This window comes from Balaenoptera ricei, chromosome 12 (genome assembly GCF_028023285.1).
Source record: "Balaenoptera ricei isolate mBalRic1 chromosome 12, mBalRic1.hap2, whole genome shotgun sequence".
NCBI lineage: Eukaryota > Metazoa > Chordata > Mammalia > Artiodactyla > Balaenopteridae > Balaenoptera > Balaenoptera ricei.
This window is the reverse complement of record NC_082650.1, coordinates 8438954-8458813: the sequence shown is the minus strand read 5'-3', so window position 1 is coordinate 8458813 and position 19860 is coordinate 8438954.

The window sequence follows — 19860 nt, the reverse complement described above, 5'->3', positions numbered from 1 at the left end:
TCAGTTTCTGTGCATGAAGAGAGAACTACTAAAACCCACAGAGGACCTGCCCAGATACCTGGGATTCCTTCTCCCCAGAGAGTTTGGATTCCAGGCTTGAAGAAGTTCAGGTGTGTTACAGGTTGTCTATCACCTCTGCATACAGGAATCCTCATCCTTGACTCAGTCCACCCTAAGACAAGAGTAGGAATCCAAGGCCTTCCAGACCCACTCCATCAGCGAGGCAAGGCCTGGTTTGGCTTGATGTTTCTAGCAGGAGAATCAGGCAATTAAACCAAACCTTGGCCCTTTCTACCTACTGGTACAACCAGATCCTATACTCCAGAATGAAGCTGACCTCAAGTTCTTCATTTCGGTTTACCTAATTTGGGAACGAATGCACTGATGGAGAGTAAAAACCAGGGACAACTTATTTAAGGTGTTAGAGGAAAAACTGAAATACTAGATGGATCCACAAAAAGTGAATTAATAGAAAAAGACTAATTTTCCGAAGAACCACAAGAATCCCAAGGAACTCTTCTGCTGTTATTGGAGAATAGGGTCACAATAACTCAAAATTGCTGCTAATGTTTCTTGGTAGTCTGATGGGAATTACATTACAAACAGCAGGGCGGGCTCAGAGATCTGAAAAATGAAACCTGACAAGCAGGAAGTCACGTGCTTCCAGGGAACCTTGACTCCCAGGAAGTGCTTAAGGCGAGCTGTTGCTTGATGAAAAATATGGAATGAGGCCTCTTATTTCAGCCAAAGGCAGCCACATACTCAAAGAGTCAAAGTCAACCATAGGAGCTCATGTTTCATAAAGAAAACCAGTCCTCTGTCAGGCTCAAGAGAACCTACATCCTTCGTCTGAAGTAGAGGCTTCCCAGGATGAACTTTGGGAGGAAGAAAGGAAGAGGAGGAAGAAGACGAGCAAACCAGAAGTTCTTTTTTCTCTGATATAGAGTGGAATTCCTTATTTTAATAACCCACTCACCAGCCAGGTGACAGGAGATAGGAGCTGATGTCCCCCAGTTTCAACCAAAGGGGCGATTTTGTCTATGTTTGCAAGAATGTGAGAAGTTCATTCAAGCCCTTGCTTCTAAATATATCACCTTCTATTCTCGTTCAGTTTTTGGCAAAAGATACTCAAGAAGTTTCAACCTTATCCAAGAAGTCTTTGGGACTTGGGAAAATATGCTGAGAAATAGAAGATGTCATGCAGAACTACAGATTCAGTTCAATTCACAAAATAATTATTTCCATTCTCCTTTGTTACTTCCTACTGTGGGCATTAAGTATTTCACATGGAAAACAATGATCAATTTCTAATAACACAAGGATATATTTAGAAGTTAGATGTATCTTTAAAAATAGTCTTGTTGAGTTTTACATTTGTGTGCATTTCTAAATATATATTACACATCGATTAAAAATAAAGTTAACAAAAAAGTATTGCTTTCCAAAGATCATCAACCAATCATCGTGTATACACTCACACATATGTGTGTGTATGTAACTTTACAGTATTAGTCTGTATTAGAAAATTAATTCCAGAATATACAGGCTTACTTTTGTAACAAATAAATTTATTTATTTATTTATCGGCTGCGTTTGGCCTTCGTTGCTGCGTGCGGGCTTTCTCTAGTTGCGGCGAGCAGGGGCTACTCTTCGTTGTGGTACGTGGGTTTCTCATTGTGGTGGCTTCTCTTGTTGTGGAGCACGGGCTCTAGGTGTGCAGCCTTCAGTAGTTGTGGCACGTGGGCTTCAGTAGTTGTGGTGTGTGGGCTTCAGTAGTTGTGACTCACAGGCTGTAGAGCGCAGGCTCAGTAGTTATGGCGCACGGGCTTAGTTGCTCCGTGGCATGTGGGATCTTCCCGGACCAGAGATCGAACCCATGTTCCCTGCATTGGTAGGCAGATTCTTAACCACTGCACCACGAGGGAAGTCCCTACAAGCTTACTTTTTTTTTTTCAGTTTGGGCTGCTATAACAAAAATACCATAGAGTGGGTGGCTTAAATAAACATTTATTTCTCACAATTCTGGAGACAAGGAAGTCCAAGATCAAGATGGTGACAGATTTGGTGTCTAGTAAGCCCTGCTTCTTCACCAGACATCATAGGCTGTCTTTTCACTGTGTCCTCACGTGGAAGAAGGGGTGAGAGTGTTCTCTGGATTAGCACCTTCTATAATGGTGCTAATCCCATTCGTGAGGGCTCCACACTCATGACCTAATCACCTTCCAAAGGCCTCATCTCCAAATTCCATCACATTGGGGGGTTAGGATTTCAACTAGAAATCTCGGGGGAACACAAACCTGAAACTCTGATATTAAGAAAATTTAGATATACTTTGTTTCTTGCAGATAAAAAGTGTTTGGGCTATATTTATAAATATAATGATTGATTGAAAATAAGGTTTATTTCTTCTTGTTATCTTGTAATTCTCTTTGTCATAGGTTTAAAAATTCCTTCCACATAATTATATAATTAATTGTAACTTTACACTATACCTTCAAAATCACAGTTCTGATGAGAACATTTCAAGTTTTAAAAACCTCCTTGGAGTTCCACTTCCACCTCTAGGTAAAAAGCTGCAAGAGTATTGGCCCAATATAATAATGAGAAAAATGCAGAAAAAAAAGATAATATCACAGCATTTCTTGACCTATCAGAGAACTGACCTCACAGGGCAATCAAGTAACACAAAATCCAGGAGGAATGGGCTTCCCCAGGAAAGTCAGGATGCACAGCTTAGCTCACCTATGAAAGAACATGGGAGGAAAGGAGGTTGCCACATAGGTGAGTAAGAAGAAATGAGCTAGATTTTTAAAGAATTTCTAAAAGCCAACAGTAAGCTAACATGACTGTATAGGATGTATGGATGTCTCAGACATCAGGGGGGTTTGCTCTTACTCCCAGGATTTTGTCCATGAACTTCTACTGGGGGCTCACAAGGAAGCTCAGGGGCAGGTAGGAGACAGAGAGCCCCCCTTAGCGGTGCAGATGTTGGGAAGTAAAGCAACTGCCACTATGAAAAAGGCTTGAAGCCTTGCCCCTTGCCTGGGGATCTTTTCTCACAGAACAAACATCTTGAGCTTCTCAGAGAAGGAAATCAAACCTTGTCATCCCCAGGACACAGGTAAAGATTCATAGTTGCTGTGGGAAAGACAGAACCAAAACCAAAACCAAACAAACCCCTTTATCCATAGGGAAGGGGAGGAAAGAGTCCAGGACCCAGGATCCCATACCAATATAATTAGAGATGTCCTACTTCAGGTTGGGGGTCAGTAGACACTCCTCTGATCAACATCTGCCCCAGATACAAGGCAAAGTTTGGCTGCTAAGGCAGGTGGAAGAGGAATAGGAACACTGAGAAAGTCTCACCACAAGGTCCAGAAACACAGTATCTTTCTAAGGCTGAGGCTGGTCAAGGCAACAGAGAGCACTGCCTGCCCCCACCAGTGTAGCAAGCCCAGAATAACAAGCAAGAGCAGTCAACCTCTGGGCATGGTGTAAGAGATAGAGAGACCCTCTGTGATGCAAGTATGCAGGGATGGCTTTTAAAGCAGATGATGAAGCACAAACACTGAGAAAAACCATACAGAACCTAAGCATTGGACCGTAAGCACAAAGCATCATTAGAGAAATTTGAACGCTGTGGTGCTCTGAATGCATCAACAACAACAACAACAAAAATCCAAGCCCAGCTCAACCCCTGACTAGATTGACTCACATGGGAATGACCTTACGGAAGAAAAAGTACACACATTTCCAGACAAATATTTACTTTAGTCTTTACCGTTCTGCAGAAAATGTCCAGCATTTAATTAAAAATTACAAGACACAAAAGAGGGAAAAGTAAACTAACCCGTCATCAGGAGATAAAGCAATTAATCAACAGAACCAGACTCAGATGGCCCAAAACTGGAACAGTTAGAAATAAAGTTTAAAATAAGTATGATTATTGAGTTAAAGGATCTAGTGGGAAAGGTGGGATGTTTCAGTAGAGAGATGGAAACTATAAGAGTCAAACAGAAATGCAAGAAATAATAAGAATAAAATGGTGTCAGAGAGAAAGAATTCCTCTGATGGACTCATTGGCTAGACCCAACTGAGGAAGGAATCAGCAAACCTAAAGAGAAGTCTTTGGGTATTGGGGGAGAGAGAGAGAGAGAGAGAGGAAACAAAGTTTTGCAAAACAATATAGCTCAATGGAGTTCCAGATAGAAAAGATATAGATAAAGGAGTAGAAGAAATATTTTTAAAGATATGGCTAAGAATTTTTTAAAAAGAATTACAGATATTAAGCCACAGATTCAAGAAGCTCAGAGAATCCCAACATAAAAAATAAGAAATAAAAAAGTAAAAAACAAAATAAAAATAAATACACCTAGACATTTATATTCAAGCTTCAAGAAACTAATGTTAAAGAAAAAACTTGAAATAGATACATGTATTGATATATGTATAACTGAATCACTTTGCTTTACACCTGAAACTATCACATTGTTAATCAACTATATTCCAAGATAAAATAAAAAGTTAAAAAAAAAAAAAGAAAAAACTTTGAGGGCAACCAGAGAAAAAAGACATATTAGGTACAAAGAAATATACCAAAAATAAGAATTAGAGCTGACTTATCTTCAGAAACTATGCAAGCCTGAAGACAATAAACTAATGTCTTTAAGGTACTGAAAGAAAATATCAAAACAGGGTTCTCTACCCAGAGACTGTATCTTTCAAAAATGAAGGTGAAATAAAGGCTTTTCAGCAAAGAAAACCTGAATTCATTTCCAACAGACCTGCCCTACAATAAATACTACGGAAAGTTCTTCAGGCAAAAGGAATATGATAGTAGACAGAAACTTAGATCTACACAAAGAAAAAACCCTGGACGTAGTAAAAAAAAAATAAGTAAATATAAAATATATTTTTTATTGTTAATCACTTTAAAAGACAGTTGATTTCCTAAAACAAAAATAGTAACAATGTATTTCTGGGTTTATGCCATATATAAAGTAAATATTTAACAGCTGTACTAAATATGAAACAGAAGGATTAGAAATATATTGTTGCAGGGGTCTTACAATATACGTGGAATGGTAAAATATTATTTGAAAGTACATTATGATAAATTAAAGACATATATTGTAAATCCTAGGGCAACCACTAAAGAAAAATTTGGGAAAGAAAGCATTATTAATAAGCATTAACTGTAAAGGAGCATGAGGAAAATTTTTGAGGTGATATATTTACTTGTTTACTTGTCACAGCAATTATAAAATCTCATAGAACTGTACATCTAAAAGGGGTGAATTTTAATGTATGCAAAACATACTTCAATAACTCTGACCCCTCCCCTCAAAAAAGAACAAAAAATAATTTCCCAAGATTATTCCACTGCTCCTTCCTTTCCTCTCCCTTCTTTGCTAAAAAATTTAGCTGTGGATCCATTTCGGTGGACTTTGCAAGGTGGGCATGCATGCGTCGTGCAGAGGAGCCACTGTGCGGCCAAGGGGGGTGTCAGAGTCTGTGACGAGTACAGGGCCATCCACCCCCACCACCACGTTGTGGCCTTTTGTGAGATGCCATGGCCCCAGCGGGATAAGGAACACGTCACCATGTGGGAGGTGCCTGGGTAGGAAGTCAGAGCCCAAACAGAGTGAAGAGGGCATCCACACAAGTGGGGCGTCAGATCCCGTGGGGTTAGTAAAGCTTTCACAGGTGGTGGTGGTCCAGCGTGGGATGTCACAGGCTGAGCAGGGTGAAGAGTTGTCCATTTGAGAGAAGGACCCAGCGTAGGTGTTGGAAGCGCACATACAAGTTGGGAGTAACCCAGCGTGGAGATTAGGATGCAGAGCAGGGCAAGGAAGGTGTCCACATGGGGTGTGGGATGGCCCGCCATGTTGGTGGTCTGGAACGAAAGCCTGAAGAAGGTGAGGAGTACGTCCAGGCAGAGTATGGTCCAGCATGGGATGGTGGCATACAAGTGGGTTAAAGATGGTGTCCGTACAGGGGATGCAGTCTGTCACCGAGTGTCAGAGTCCGGAGGAATAAATGCTCCCATGGCATGGGATGTTAGAGCCCAAAGAGTAAGGAGGTTTCCTCCTCTGTCAAGTTGGAACAGATGGTTTCAACTGAAGCTTTCCTCAGGAAAATGACTTACTGAAAATTTGAGTACAGTTAGAATTGTTAAATTCAGCCAGGTGGGCTGGGTTGAAACAGAATGCTTGTTCCACCTCCATTCAGCAGCACTGGGGAGAATGCAGATTCTTGCAAAATAGAGGGGAGCTTCTGGCAGACCCAGGAGAGCAGACCTGTCACCACTTGGATTCCCCCAGCAGATTCAGGGCTACCGGTATTAGTGGGGCTAAGTGCAACAGGCCAGATAGAGCTAAGGATGCAGGACCACCAGGGATTCCAACAATAAAGACAGCCAGCTTTATGAGATTGGGAAACAGGAAATTCCTGAGGAAATGAGAGAAACTAACTTCTCTTTGAATCCATCTCCACCTGTTGAGATCCTTCCTATCTTTCCAACCTTTCCCATAATTATCACTTTTCCTTTGAAATCATTTTCCCAAGATTCCACACAGAGGCAAACTCCTCCTTCCATACATTCCCATAGCATTTTTTAAAGCTTTTCATCCTGGAAATTATGACGCATACTCAAAAAGTAGAGAGAATTGCATAATGAACAACTTTTGCCGCATACCCATCACCCAGCTTCAACAATTACTAATACATGGCCCTCAAGACATTTCACTTGTGTTCCTTTTTTGACAATTATAGTCTGAACTTTGTTTGAATTATTTCCGTACGAGCCTCACGCCACCATATCCCTTCCCTTCCCTCACAAATACATGCAGACCTCATTTAATTGCACTTCACTTTACTGTGTTCCGCAGAGTTTGTGTTGTGGTTTTTTACAAATTGAAGGTTTGTGGTAACCCAATGTTGTCAGATGATGGCTAGCATTTTTTAGCAATGAAGTATTGTTTAATTAAGGCACATCCGTTGCTTTTTTAGACATAATGCTATTGCACACTTAATAGATTACAATAGAGTGTAAACATAACTTTTATATGCACTGGGAAACCAAAAAATTCATGCAGCTCACCATGATTGCAGTGGTCTGGAACTGAACCCGCAAGATCTCCAAGGTATGCTTGTGTAAGATTCTGCAGGATAGGTAGGACCTGTATCATATCATCAGTGTAATTCCCACTGTACTCAGCAAGTGCTTGGCACATAGCTGCTTAATTGAATTGAATTAACAAGCACTCAGTACTTCTGTTTGAGTTTTCTTTCTCTAAATACCAGAGGCAGATTTCTCCCCAAGACCTGCGTATTTTTTTAAATTTGGAAATATGAAAGGTCTGTAGAGATAACAAAGTCCAGAGAATCATGCCTCCGCAGGTGATAGATTTCTTGCAGCAGGTTACTTAACTTCCATGAATCTCAGTTTTATCATCTATAAAATGGTAAAAAATAATATCTACTGTCCATTTTGCTGTCAATTTTTCGAGATTTTATGTATGTCTTTATGAAATACAATGGCTGTGAAATAATTTGTAGTTGTAGAACAGCTAGACTTAAGAAAGAGAGCATAGTTCTTTTAAAACTTTTAGTCAAAAGATAACCATTCCTAAGAATACTCCCAAAAGTCTTGGGCACCAAAAAACCCACTTCTCCAGTGCAAACTGATCCAGATTTGAGGGGTCCCTTTGAGTGAGGGAAATGTCTACCAGACATTTTTCTCAACTTGGACTCTGCAGAACATAGGATAATAACATTGGCCAAAATCATTTTTGAGATAAAAGACAACTGCCACTCTATTCATCATTCAGTTGCAAAACGTTATTTCCCAAGATTATACTAATTAGAATAAAGTGGTAACTATATCCACCACTTCTTGCTAAATCACTCAAAATGCATTAACCTTAAGTGGTCCACATATATGGCAAGCCATATTTATGTATTCTCGTTTACTGGTATACTTTGCCTAGGGTATATAGGCTTTGGGTCTGACAGATAAAGCCTGAAATACTTCTTATTAACCACAAAATCTCTGTGTTGAGGTTTTAGCAAACAGTACAGCTACAGGAGCAAACTAGTGAGGCCATCAGTAATGATTAGCTGCAAATTTTATTTGGTTTCCAATCCAATTTATGTGAACCAGATCTTCAAAGCTTATTTAACAATAGAAGACCTATACCTCATGTTAAAGGTGCACACGTGTCTCATAATGATTCATGGTGATAAGAGGAGAAAGAGAGGCTTAGGCAAAGAATGAGTACAGAAGGTATGGATTCGAAGGATCTTTTTTTTTTTAATTTCAAGGATCCTTCACCATTTATTAGGTTCATGTGAATTCATTGCAGCATAAGAGGGCTCATAATCAATAATCCTTCACAATTTGGGAAAGCAGAAAGAGAGAGTTTTTTTCTTCTTAAGACCTCGTTGGCAAAACACAGACCCCAGCTAGCTACACATGGTGATCCAAGGAGTTCTTCCTCCTGCCTGCAGGATTACAAGAACAAGAGAGCTAGAGAAGGGTGCTTGTGTATGTGTCTATTACGGCTCAAAGCATAGCTTCTGATGGAGCCTGTGGCCTGGTTCTTCCTAAGCATCACAACAGAACCACTCAGATAAGATGACTCCCCATCCCAGCTCACATTGTTACCCAACAGAACGTGGGCCAACAGAACAGAGAACGTGTGCATGAGGAGGGACAAGGACATGGCAGAGGAGTGAGACACTGTGGTCCCTGTCCCAGGAAAGGGGAAAGGTGGTCCTTCATACGTTCCCTCTCTGGGTCTCCATTTCATTTCTTGCCTCTTTCCCCTCCACATCCACAGGTCTCCTTCATGCACAGAGGTTGAATCCATAGAATAGACTCAACCATTACAGGCAACTCAGCCCGCCCCTTCACTCTGGTCTCCAACTGATGCTTTTGCCATTGTCACCTTTCCTTGCTGCATCCTGATTAAAGCATCTGCACACCACTCCCCTCCCCCACTCCCCAGGTCATGCAGGTGACACTAGACTCGCAGGTGTGCTGCTCCCCGCCCCCGGCATCTCTGCACCACTCTCGGGGGAACAGGGCACGTTTGCATCCTCTCCATGGTGGGGTGCCTGGGAGACTTGGAAGGGGGTTGCCTCACTACTCCACACAGCTGTTCCTTTTCTACCAAAGCAACTCGCTGTTGAGCAGGGGTCTTCCCATAAGGCCTGCTGCCTCTGCAGCGTCCGGAGACAAAGCCAGAGCCCCAGCTTCAGGTCCTCCCTGCAACCTTCCTGAGAGCTCCTTCATTCTCCCACCATCAGGGGTTTGACCCGAAGCAGAGTAGAACTCTCTCCTCAGGAACTCACCAGCATCTAAGCTCAAACCAAGTCACATCTGGTGCTTTTATTCCAATCACTGGCAGAGATTCTTACCTCCTATGGTGAGGGAAAACGGTCCTTACGTCATCACATCAGTGCTCTTCCCCACTCCACTTACATAGATCGTGTGCCCTAAGTTCCATAGATCTTTTTCCTTCTTAGAGTCAAAGTCAAGCTTATGAACCCCAAAAGAAAACTCTCACCCAAATTGCAAGATCTTTAATTCAAAGGCCTGGCTTTCAATACTCTTGTCTCTGCTATAGAAACTCAGCCAAGAATTTGACGCTACTCTTAGCTAATCATCCCTTCCCCTGAGGTTTCTGTATAAAATGCCATCAACACCATCAGTGGTGGGGAAAGTAATGGGAACAAAGAATCATAGTGGAAAGAATCTCAGGTAATACCTCAAGTGTGCTCATTTCCAAATTACTTTTGCCCCTTGCAGCACTAATCCAAACTCTAACCCCAGGCTGAATGCTCTATGGCAGTAAAAGAGTCTAAGTCGACCAAGGGTGCAGCTGCGTGTCTGCCTTTCCACATTGACCCTGTATTAAAGGCTGTAACAAAGGACCACAGACCGGGTGGCTTAAACAATAGAAATTTCCCGTCTCACAGTGCTGGAGGCCAGAAGTCCGAGATCAAGGTGTCAGCAGGGTTGGTTCCTTCTGAGGGCTGTGAGGAAAATTTTGTTCCATGCCTCCCTCTTAGCTTCTGGTGTTTTCCTGGCAATCCTTGGGGTTCCTTGGTTTGTAGGTGGCATTCCGCCTGTGTCTTCACATCACCTCCACCCTGCCCCCCTGCCCCGTATGCACCTCATTCTCTTCAGATGGCATTCCCTTTCTAAAGACACCAGTCACTGCATTAGGAGCCCACCCCAGCATGGCCTCAGCTTAACTTAATTACAACTGCAGTGATCCTATTTCCAAATAAGGTCACACTCTGAAGTACCAGGGGTTGGGACTTCACCATATAATTTTTGTGTGGGGTAGGGGCTGTGGAGACACAATTCAACCCATAAGAGGCCCTTTTCTCCTCCTCCAGCTGCTCTGAGCAGTTTCTGAGAGTCAAAAGACTTCTGATCCCAGACTGTCTTTTGCTGCATCCCTCATTAGAGAAATGCATCCCCTGTCCCAGGCCCTTAATGAAGAGGAGCCGTGCTTTTTACCCAGTGGAACCTGGGAGCAGAAATCCTTTCTTGAGCCGTCCAAATGATTTATGACTGATGATTAGAAAGGCTAGAAGAGGGAGTGGAGCAGGTCGGTACTGGTGTTTCATTCAAATTGGATTTGATTTCATTCCAGGGCCCATGGAGATTCTTTACTCACATTAAGTTTTCTTCCATTAGTAATTTTCAGCTTTTGTTAGTAGCCTCGATTTCAAGCACTCAATTTAGCTCAAAATGAAATTATTAATTATATTCAGCTGTAATTCCAGTGGCTAATTAATCCAAGCCTGTGGTGTAATGAACAGTCAGTCAGTGACCTCGCATGAGTGAGCAGGTACCTAAGGAGTCACCGGAGCCACCTAATTAGGTAACACTTTTATTTCTCCTCTTGAAATGTTAGACAAGCCACCTGTGTTGAGAGGTCTGAGTCTGAGAGCTCAGACACGAATGAGTTCATGCATCAATATTTCTAAGACATCTGTGTTCTCACTGTTCACTTAACCTTCCATACTGAGGATTCACTGGGGCAGAAGCTGATGTCAGGGCTGTCTCGTTCTCAGATGGTAACAGCTTCTCCCAGTGGCAGAAAAGAGGCACAGATGTCTCTTTCCTCCCCTGAAGGGAACCTAAGGACAACAAAAGCTCCATCTTCCCTCTAGAATCATACAGGGGGCTGGGAATTGAGTTTGACACAGAGCATGGAACTTTAGAAGACAAAGAACTGGAGTAGTTTTTTTTTTAATTGAAGTAGAGTTGATTTTCAATGTTGTGTTAGTTTCAGGTGTACAGCAAAGTGATTCAGTTTTATATATATCTATTCTTTTTCAGATTCTTTTCCATTATAGGTTATTACAAGATATTGAGTATAGTTCCCTGTGCTATAAGTAGGTCCTTGTTGTTTATCTATTTTATATATAGTAGTTGTGTATGGAGTAGTTATTTTTAAATACTGCACAATTTTTAAGCCCCTTCCATCTCATCCCTTGAAAATGTGTCTGGTCCCACAGCCAAGGGGCCAGCACATTCAGGGCTGTCTCTGCACACCTGGTTACTGAGGAGTCAGGGACCCAGGTCCAAGAGCTCTGGTCCTTGTGCCTGTGGACCCCCCTGCCTCCTGCCTTTCTGCCTTCCTTCCTCTTTCCTCTCCTCCCTCCTCCTGAACAGGCACCCCATTGTTTAGGGAGCTCATGTTTGCCAGAGGCTGAAACTACATCCTCTGCCCAGATTCGCTCTTTCTGCCAGCTGATGGTATGAAGATATTGCTAATATTTTATTGCCAGGTTTGAGTTAACATTAATGTCAAAAATATAGACAGCATGAGAACAATCATGCATATCTCCAGATACATCATATTATCTTTGGCATCAATTTTACTTAGGTGAAAATGAAACTCTTTTTTTTTTTTTTTTTTTTTTTTAATAACTCAGAGCTGGAAAGGGTCTCAGATCTCTTTTTTTTTTTAATTTTTATTTATTTATTTATTTATTTTTGGCTGTGTTGGGTCTTCGTTTCTGTGTGAGGGCTTTCTCTAGTTGCGGCAAGCGGGGGCCACTCTTCATCGCGGTGCACGGGCCTCTCACTATCGCGGCCTCTCTTGTTGCGGAGCACAGGCTCAGCAGTTGTGGCTCACGGGCCCAGTTGCTCCGCGGCATGTGGGATCCTCCCAGACCAGGGCTCGAACCCGTGTCCCCTGCATTAGCAGGCAGAGTCTCAACCACTGTGCCACCAGGGAAGCCCCCAATGAAACTCTTAATGGACACTGAGTATTCAGTTTGCTACTCATGTTATATGGCTATTCCTACACAGCCCAAATGAAGTATTGACCAATAACAGGGTTTATACTTGCTTAGAACACTTTAGAAGACTGAGGTCAAGTGGAGCATGGAAGACCCCTCACTAGTTAGTGCACACAACTAGTTATGGAACATCATAAACCCAAATCAGAGAAGCAGCAGTGGAAAGTCAAATGCATAACTGACTACAAAAGCAGAGTCAAGGGGACAAGCCAGAGCTGCTGATTGACAGGATAGTAAAGCCAGTAGCCAAGAAAAGATTAGGATCCACTTTGGGAATCTGTGCTAAGCTGAAAACTGGAAGAATCAAACGACTTAACCAGAAATCCATGCAGCCCAACTGAACACCAGCAGAGGGAACGTCTTTAGTAAAAGACTGTTTTTGATGTTTTCAAATGTTGCCATTTATACCTTGCTACTAAAGAGCATTGGGTCTGAAATTTTGGATATTTGGCAACTATGGTTACATAATGTTTGCAGTTTTGCAGAGTCAATCCATTGTTCCATTATGTTTAAAACTATGCAAAAAATTATCAACAGAGTGAGGTTAATCTTGTTATTCAAACTGGAATGCTGTACTTTTCCATATTTACAGTATTCACCATGGAAATGGATGGACCGATAATCCTTGGGTAAACTGTTGACACCACCACTGGCTGGGAGATGTGGTTTCTTGCTCGAGAAAGAATATTTGACTGACAAATGGTAAATGATGACCTTGCTCTCCTGGTTCAAACTTCCAACTAGATTTTTAACAACTTCCCAACCCAAATCCCATAGAAGAACCCCAGGAGTCTTCTATGCTTTATCCCAACTTTCAATTACTTCCACTTACCCCATAAAGTCCTCCAGACGTTGCAAGGCCACAGAGATATGTAGACTGTGACTGCATTTATCTATTGGTTTCTTTTGTTTCAACGTGGTAGAGAGGTAAAGATGGCCCTGAAATCTGATGGGCCGTGAGAAGATAAGAAAGGAAACCCTCACCCCCTTCCACTGTCAAGGCTTCATGTTGTACTGCTCATGTGCTGGTGGATCGGGGGCAATGGGGCATATAACCGCACATCTCCAATAGAGTAACTCTGTGAGACTAAAACTGGGTCTTTATTGTAGACCCAATTTAAGTGAGAGAGTTCATGGAGTTCAAATTATTAATTCATTCAATAAATATTTAATGAGAGTTGATATCATGCTTGGTAATATTCTAGGTGCTAGAGATTCAGCAGCTAACATAAGAAAGTCCATCCCTCAATTGGGAGTATGCGATTAACAGATACACACTACCATATATAAAATAGGTAAACAACAAGGATTTACTGTATTGCACAGGGAGCTATATCTAATACTCTGTAATAAACTGTAATGGAAAAGAATCTGAGAAAAAAGAATGTAGATATATACATATACATATGTATAACCAAATCACTTTGCTGTACACCTGAAACTAACACAATATTGTATTAAAGAAAGAAAAAAAAAAGAAATAAAGAAAGTCCATGCCTCAAGGAGATTATATTTCAGAATGTCTGTGGGAGAGGGCATAATGGGAGATAGAAAATGAACAAATAAACAAACGTACGTGTCAGCAGGTGATACCTACTGTGAAGGAAAATAAAATAGTGTTCAGGGGAGAAGAGTGACGGCTGACAGTGACTTCTTTTTTGAACGGGGTAGTCAGGGTAAGCCTCTGATTAGTGGTTATGCAAGCAGAGACTTAGGAAAGTATGGAAGGCGGCTGTGCTCCGCCAACATAGCCCTTGCCTTATCCCACCATAGGATTTCCTTTCACCGCCTCATTCCCCTTCATTCCGCAGCCGGCGCGCAGCTCAGTTTAAGATACCCCACTGCTCTGGGGCCAGAAAACAAAAACGGAACATTATTCACTATTAACTTCAAAAGCCACTGAGCCAGGCATAAAACAGAAAGGGTTTGAAAGGCGGGGTGATCTGGCCTCATCATTTCCCCTGCCTTCCCTCCTGGCATCCAGATTTGTTAACAATCCCTTGAGCTGGGAAGGGGGCAGAGAGTTGAGGATAAAGCAGGGGAGGAGGACGTGAGCAGGGAGTTCTGTGGCCAAGTGCTACTTGGCGGGAGCAGGGCTGCGGGGTCACCTGACGGAATCCCTCCTGAGATTTGGGGGATGCAAACTGGGGGTGCCCAGGAGCAGTGCTGTGCTTCCAGGATGCAGCCTGGAGAGCCCGGAAGTTCACTGTCCCTCCCAGGCACGTCAGAGCAGCTCCGGAGGCCAAAGTCAGGTCCAGGGAGCGTCTGTTCCTCCGGAGGGGTATGGGAAGATAGCATCTGGAAGTTTCCATGGGCCCAAGTGGAGCATGGGAATTGGGAGGGGTTGGGAGGGAGGAGGGAGGAAGAGGGAGAGAGAGAGAGAGAACAAGTGAGCAAGCGCGCTGGTCACTGACCTGAACAAAGAGATGCAAATCAGCAGCGTGAGGGACCCCTCAGAGCTGTCGTAGGATCTGTGCTGACAGCTCGTCCAGTCAGCACGGGAAGGCCTCACACCTGGCATAGCCCATCTTGATGACAAGGACCAGACAGGGAAAGCTTCACCTGCACTTGCGTCCAGAAGCAGATGAAGAATGACGTGGGGACGTCCCCATACCCCACCTGCTGGGCTCACGTGCACGTAACCCAGGAAGGGAAGGGGCAGGAACAATGAAGCTAAGACCAGCCGTGAAACCCACAACTGCGAAGAAATCTCTACATTTGACAGTGTTTCCCAGACACGCCTAGAAGAAAATCATGTCTGGATACGTTTAGTTTTTAACTGAATGGGGCTCAGAGCCAGAAATTTATCTAATTATTCGAATTATGAAAAACTAAATTTTACCCACTCCAGTTTTGCGACTGCGAAAATTAGTTCCTGCTACACAAAAATGAATCAGTCGATTCTGTGGGGATTTATAAGAGTGAGGCATGGACTTATACATAAAATAGATAGCTAGTGGGAAGCAGCCGCAGAGCACAGGGAGATCAGCTCGGTGCTTTGTGACCACCTAGAGGGGTGGGAGGGAGGCTCAAGAGGGAGGAGATATGGGGATAGATGTATAGGTGTAGCTGATTCACTTTGTTATACAGCAGAAACTAACACACCATTGTAAAGCAATTATACTCCAGTAAAGATGTTAAAAAAAAAAAAAAGAGTGAGTTACTTGTGTGTGAATAACAAGGACTCCACTGGCCGGCCTGCAGAGCTGCCCCCCGGAGCTCTGCTTTGGGGTAAATCCTAGCCTGGTTCCAATTCCCGATACCCCACAACTGACCTGATACCCTGCTGCTGCTCTTTCATATTTAAAACTGCCATAATGATATTTGGTTTTTATGTTTGCTGTGAGAATTAAGGTATCTGGAAGAATGTAAAGCACTAGAATGGAAGCGTCCATTGAACGCCTGCAGCTGCCGGGCCACACTTCCCTTCTGGGGAAAGCCTTCCAAGCAGTGCACTTGCTCTTGATGGTCTCGTCACAAGCCAAAGTCAGGCTTTGTCCAATGAGGATCCAAGCAAGACACGAGGTGGCCTTGAATGAAGCTGGGTGGTGGCCAGACAGCTCATTCAGACCATCTTCCTTGCTGGGGCTGAGGCCAGGTGCACACACAAGACGCTTGACCTGTTTCTCAACCATCCTGAGCTGCGATTCTGGTTTTCTGTGAAGCTCCTTTCACTCCCCAGCTTGGACATCCCATGTGACTCCTTGTCCCCTTAGGGTCCTTGCAATAAACTCTCATTTAGGCCTGTATCTTTTACGTAACCTCGAAGAGCATATGGATATACATTTGCACCAGCCAAATAAATGTAATATATAAGGCAACCAATAAAATACAAGTAAACCAACAAATAAAATACAAATCTGTTCTTGGCAGTTTGCCAGCGAAGCAATATCATTTGGGATCGTTAGGGGGTTTGTGGCTGTGTGTGTCACATTGTTTGTTAGACACTCTATTTTGCAGCGTACCAGGGGACGTCGTTAGCATCCTTTGTCCCCCCCCCATAGACCCCTCAGCAAACCCCTTCCCAGGAAGCCCCCTCTCCTCGGACGGAAGTGGACATCCGAGCGCACATCTGGGGACAGAAGTAGCCGCCCTGGAGGCCTGGGAGGAGCGGGGCCCCAGCAGCTATATCCTCTCCCGGAGCTAGAGCCCCAGCGCTGCTCTCCGCGTAGCACCTCCAGCTGCCGCAAAGAAATGGCAACACCCGACACACCGGCACGACGTTTGAAGTGGGTTTGGTCACCCGCAAAGACTTGTAAACTGTCCTGAGTGTGGGGATGAGGAGGGGATGGGGAGGGGGTGTCTTGGGGCTCACTCTTCTAGACAGGATTGCACTCCAGGAGCTGCCCAGAAGGGCAGTTTTGGGGGTGGAGGAGGCAAAGCCGGCCCAGGTTTGGAGACAGACCAGAGAGAGGACAGAGCCCTGCCAGGCACTGCCCAGGGAGGACGGTTTATTTAACTGGGGAGCAGTGTGTCTTTCAGAAACTTGATTCTTGTTCCTGAGCTAAAGCAGTTTCCTATAAATTTTCTTTTGTTGACTGGGTCTCATGAATTCCCTTTTAATCAGAGCCAACTTTCTTATCAGCAAAGTAGCTGAAAAGCTCCCCAGGTAGAGGCAGACCAGACAGCTGTAAAGAGCTGCCCCTTTGACACTTGGTGTTTACAAAGAGATTTAGAGACAAGATATGATCTTTTTTATGGTCTCTTTCCTGTTTTAATGAGAAAATGTTTTTTTTGCAGTAAATGCACTCATCACTTAGTAATCCCACAAGCCTGGGATTGTATAACTAAATTCATTTTTTTGTGTCAATCATATACAGACTCTTTCAAGTTTGATGGAACAAGAGTGAGAAGAAGGGATGGTACAAAGGATCAAGATTACTTAAATGCGTGTCTTTTGTGGGGGGTTTTTTCCTTTTAAAAAGGGAGGAACATTACAGAGTTCAGGAAGCTGTGAGCGCTCAAAGGATGCAAGATTGGTCAACTCCATAGGCAGGACATGGAGTAAAGCCCACAGGGGAGGTGTGACTGCTCCAGGCATAAGGAACAGCGTAAGCAAAGACCCTGGGAGAGGATGGAGCTCGGAGAATTCCGGGAGCAGAAACACGGCTGGAGCATCTCATCTCGAGAGCAGGGAGCAAGGAGAAGAGAGGGACGAGCTGGAACCGGAGAGGCTGGAAGGGACGAGACCACATGGGGCACCAGACGCCACAGCAAGGGTTTGCGGGTTTATTCTATGAGAAGTGGAAAGCACAAAATGGTTAAAGCTATACAAAAGCGAGTGGGGAGGGTGGGAGCGTGGGGTGGGGTGTAATGGATTTCCATGCCAGCGTCTCCTTGGCTGCAGGAGAAAGGATTGGAGCCTGGGGACGCAGGGCAGCAGGGAGGTTTGGAGAGAGGACCCTGCAGTGTTGGTGCCAGAGCCTGGGTCCAGACTGGGGTGACTGGGAGGAAAGAGACATGGACCAGCCAAGAGACCAAGGGGGTGAAACTGAAAGGACTCAGTCATGGGCTGGGGCTGGGGAGCGCCAGAGAGGGAAGTGCCCTGGTGACTTCCTGTTACTAACAGAAAACGGTAATTTGTTCAAACTTTTGTTTACATTTGTATCAGTTTCCTAGAGCTGACTCAACACAATTCCTGCAAACCACCTGGCTTGAAAGAACAGAAATTGATTCTCTTGTAGTCCTGGAGACCAGGGTCAGGCTCTCCAGAGGCTCTAGGGGAGGAAGCTTCCTTGCCTCTCTTGCATCTGGTGTTGCCAGCAATGCTTGGCGTTACTTGGAGCTGCCTTACTCCAGTCTCTGCCTCTGTCTTCACGTGGACTTCTTCCTTCTGAGTGTGTTCTCTCTGTATCTAAATCTCTCTCTCCTTTTCTTATTAAGACACCAGTCATTGGATTTAGGATCTACCTTAACCCACAACGACCTCATCTTAACATGATTATATTTGCAGATACTCTTTCCAGATAAAATCACATTCCCAGGTACTGGGGATTAGGACTTCAGTATACCTTTCGGGAGAACACTATTCAATGCACTATATCTTAAGATAATACTCTGTCATGGCTGTTGATGTTCTATATAAACACAAAAGATGTGGATGGTTTCCCCGAATGCCTCAGTTGTCTTCATTATCGTATTACAACTTGTTGATTTTATGTAGCATGGTCAATTTCAGCAGCCCAACAAAGGAGTTCAGACTTGGTGAAATCCATATTATGAATTCATTTTATAGCTTACTAGTTTCTCCATTATTAAAGCCATTTCTCATTTTCCAAAAAAATATTTTGGTGGAAGTGTTCTATGGTGAATTTTATGGATGACTTTTACATTTTCCTTAAGGAAATACGGCTAAAAATCATAACTATCTTAAATGTGATCTCCAAAGATGATAGCCACAGAATTCTATTAAGAATATCATATGTGTGAAGGGTCTTATTGCCCTGGAAGAGAGCTTCATCGGTCCAAGTCCTTGGATTCTGGCAGAACTGACACACCCAAGCCATTGCTGAATTTGTGGCGGTTCATCTAGTGAAGAATACACACACACCCAAATGCATTTCAGTAAAGACAGCACCCCATGGTAAATATGATGCCTTTGAGGCAGAACCACTGTAAGTTTTACAGAGTTAAGTTATTGTGGCAAACCTCAGACTGTTGCAAATAGTTGTATATTTATCTGTGTACATATATGTTACTTTACCAGAAACAATGGACCTGAAAAATGACCCAATTTATTTTCCTAAATCCCCAGGAAAAATGGACAAGTTATTGTAATTTTTCCATTCCTACAAACATATGTATTTTGTATGTTTATATACCCAGAATATGCTTTTGAAGTTCAGGCATAACATTACTTGCCTTTGTTGCTTGGCCTACCGCATTTGTTATAGTCTACATGGCTGTCAGAGTTATATCAACAGACTTTCACCTTGCCCTGAGCCGAAATGCATAGATTATAGTTCAGCCTACAGAGAGACCTATTCATGCTCCTACTGGCTGTGATAAGTCAAACCTCCACGCCCCAGTGAGATCCCTACCTGCTAGCATTTGGGTTCCTCAGCCTTCTAAACATACCTCTGGGTCCCATGAAGTCTCGGACCTTGAATACAGTTGGCCCTTGAACAATGAGGGGGTTAGGGGCATCGAATCTCTGCACAGTCGAAAATCAAGTATAACTTTACAGTTGGCCCTCCATATCTGAGGTTCCACATCCTCAGATTCAACCAACTATGAATCATATAGTACTGTGGTATGCATTTATTGAAAAAAAGCCATTATAAGTGGACCTGCACAGTTCAAACCCATGTCGTTCAAGGGTCAACTGTATTACCCCTATTTCAGCTATACAAATAAGCCTCTCAATCCCAACTTCCTTAAATGCCTCTAAACCTGATAAGTAGACCTATAGGTTAGCTCCACACCACTCTTTTTTTCCCCACCTTTGTCAAGATATGATTGACATATAATATTGTGTAAGATGTACAATGTGATCATTTGATACCTACAGATATATGTGTGTATATATAT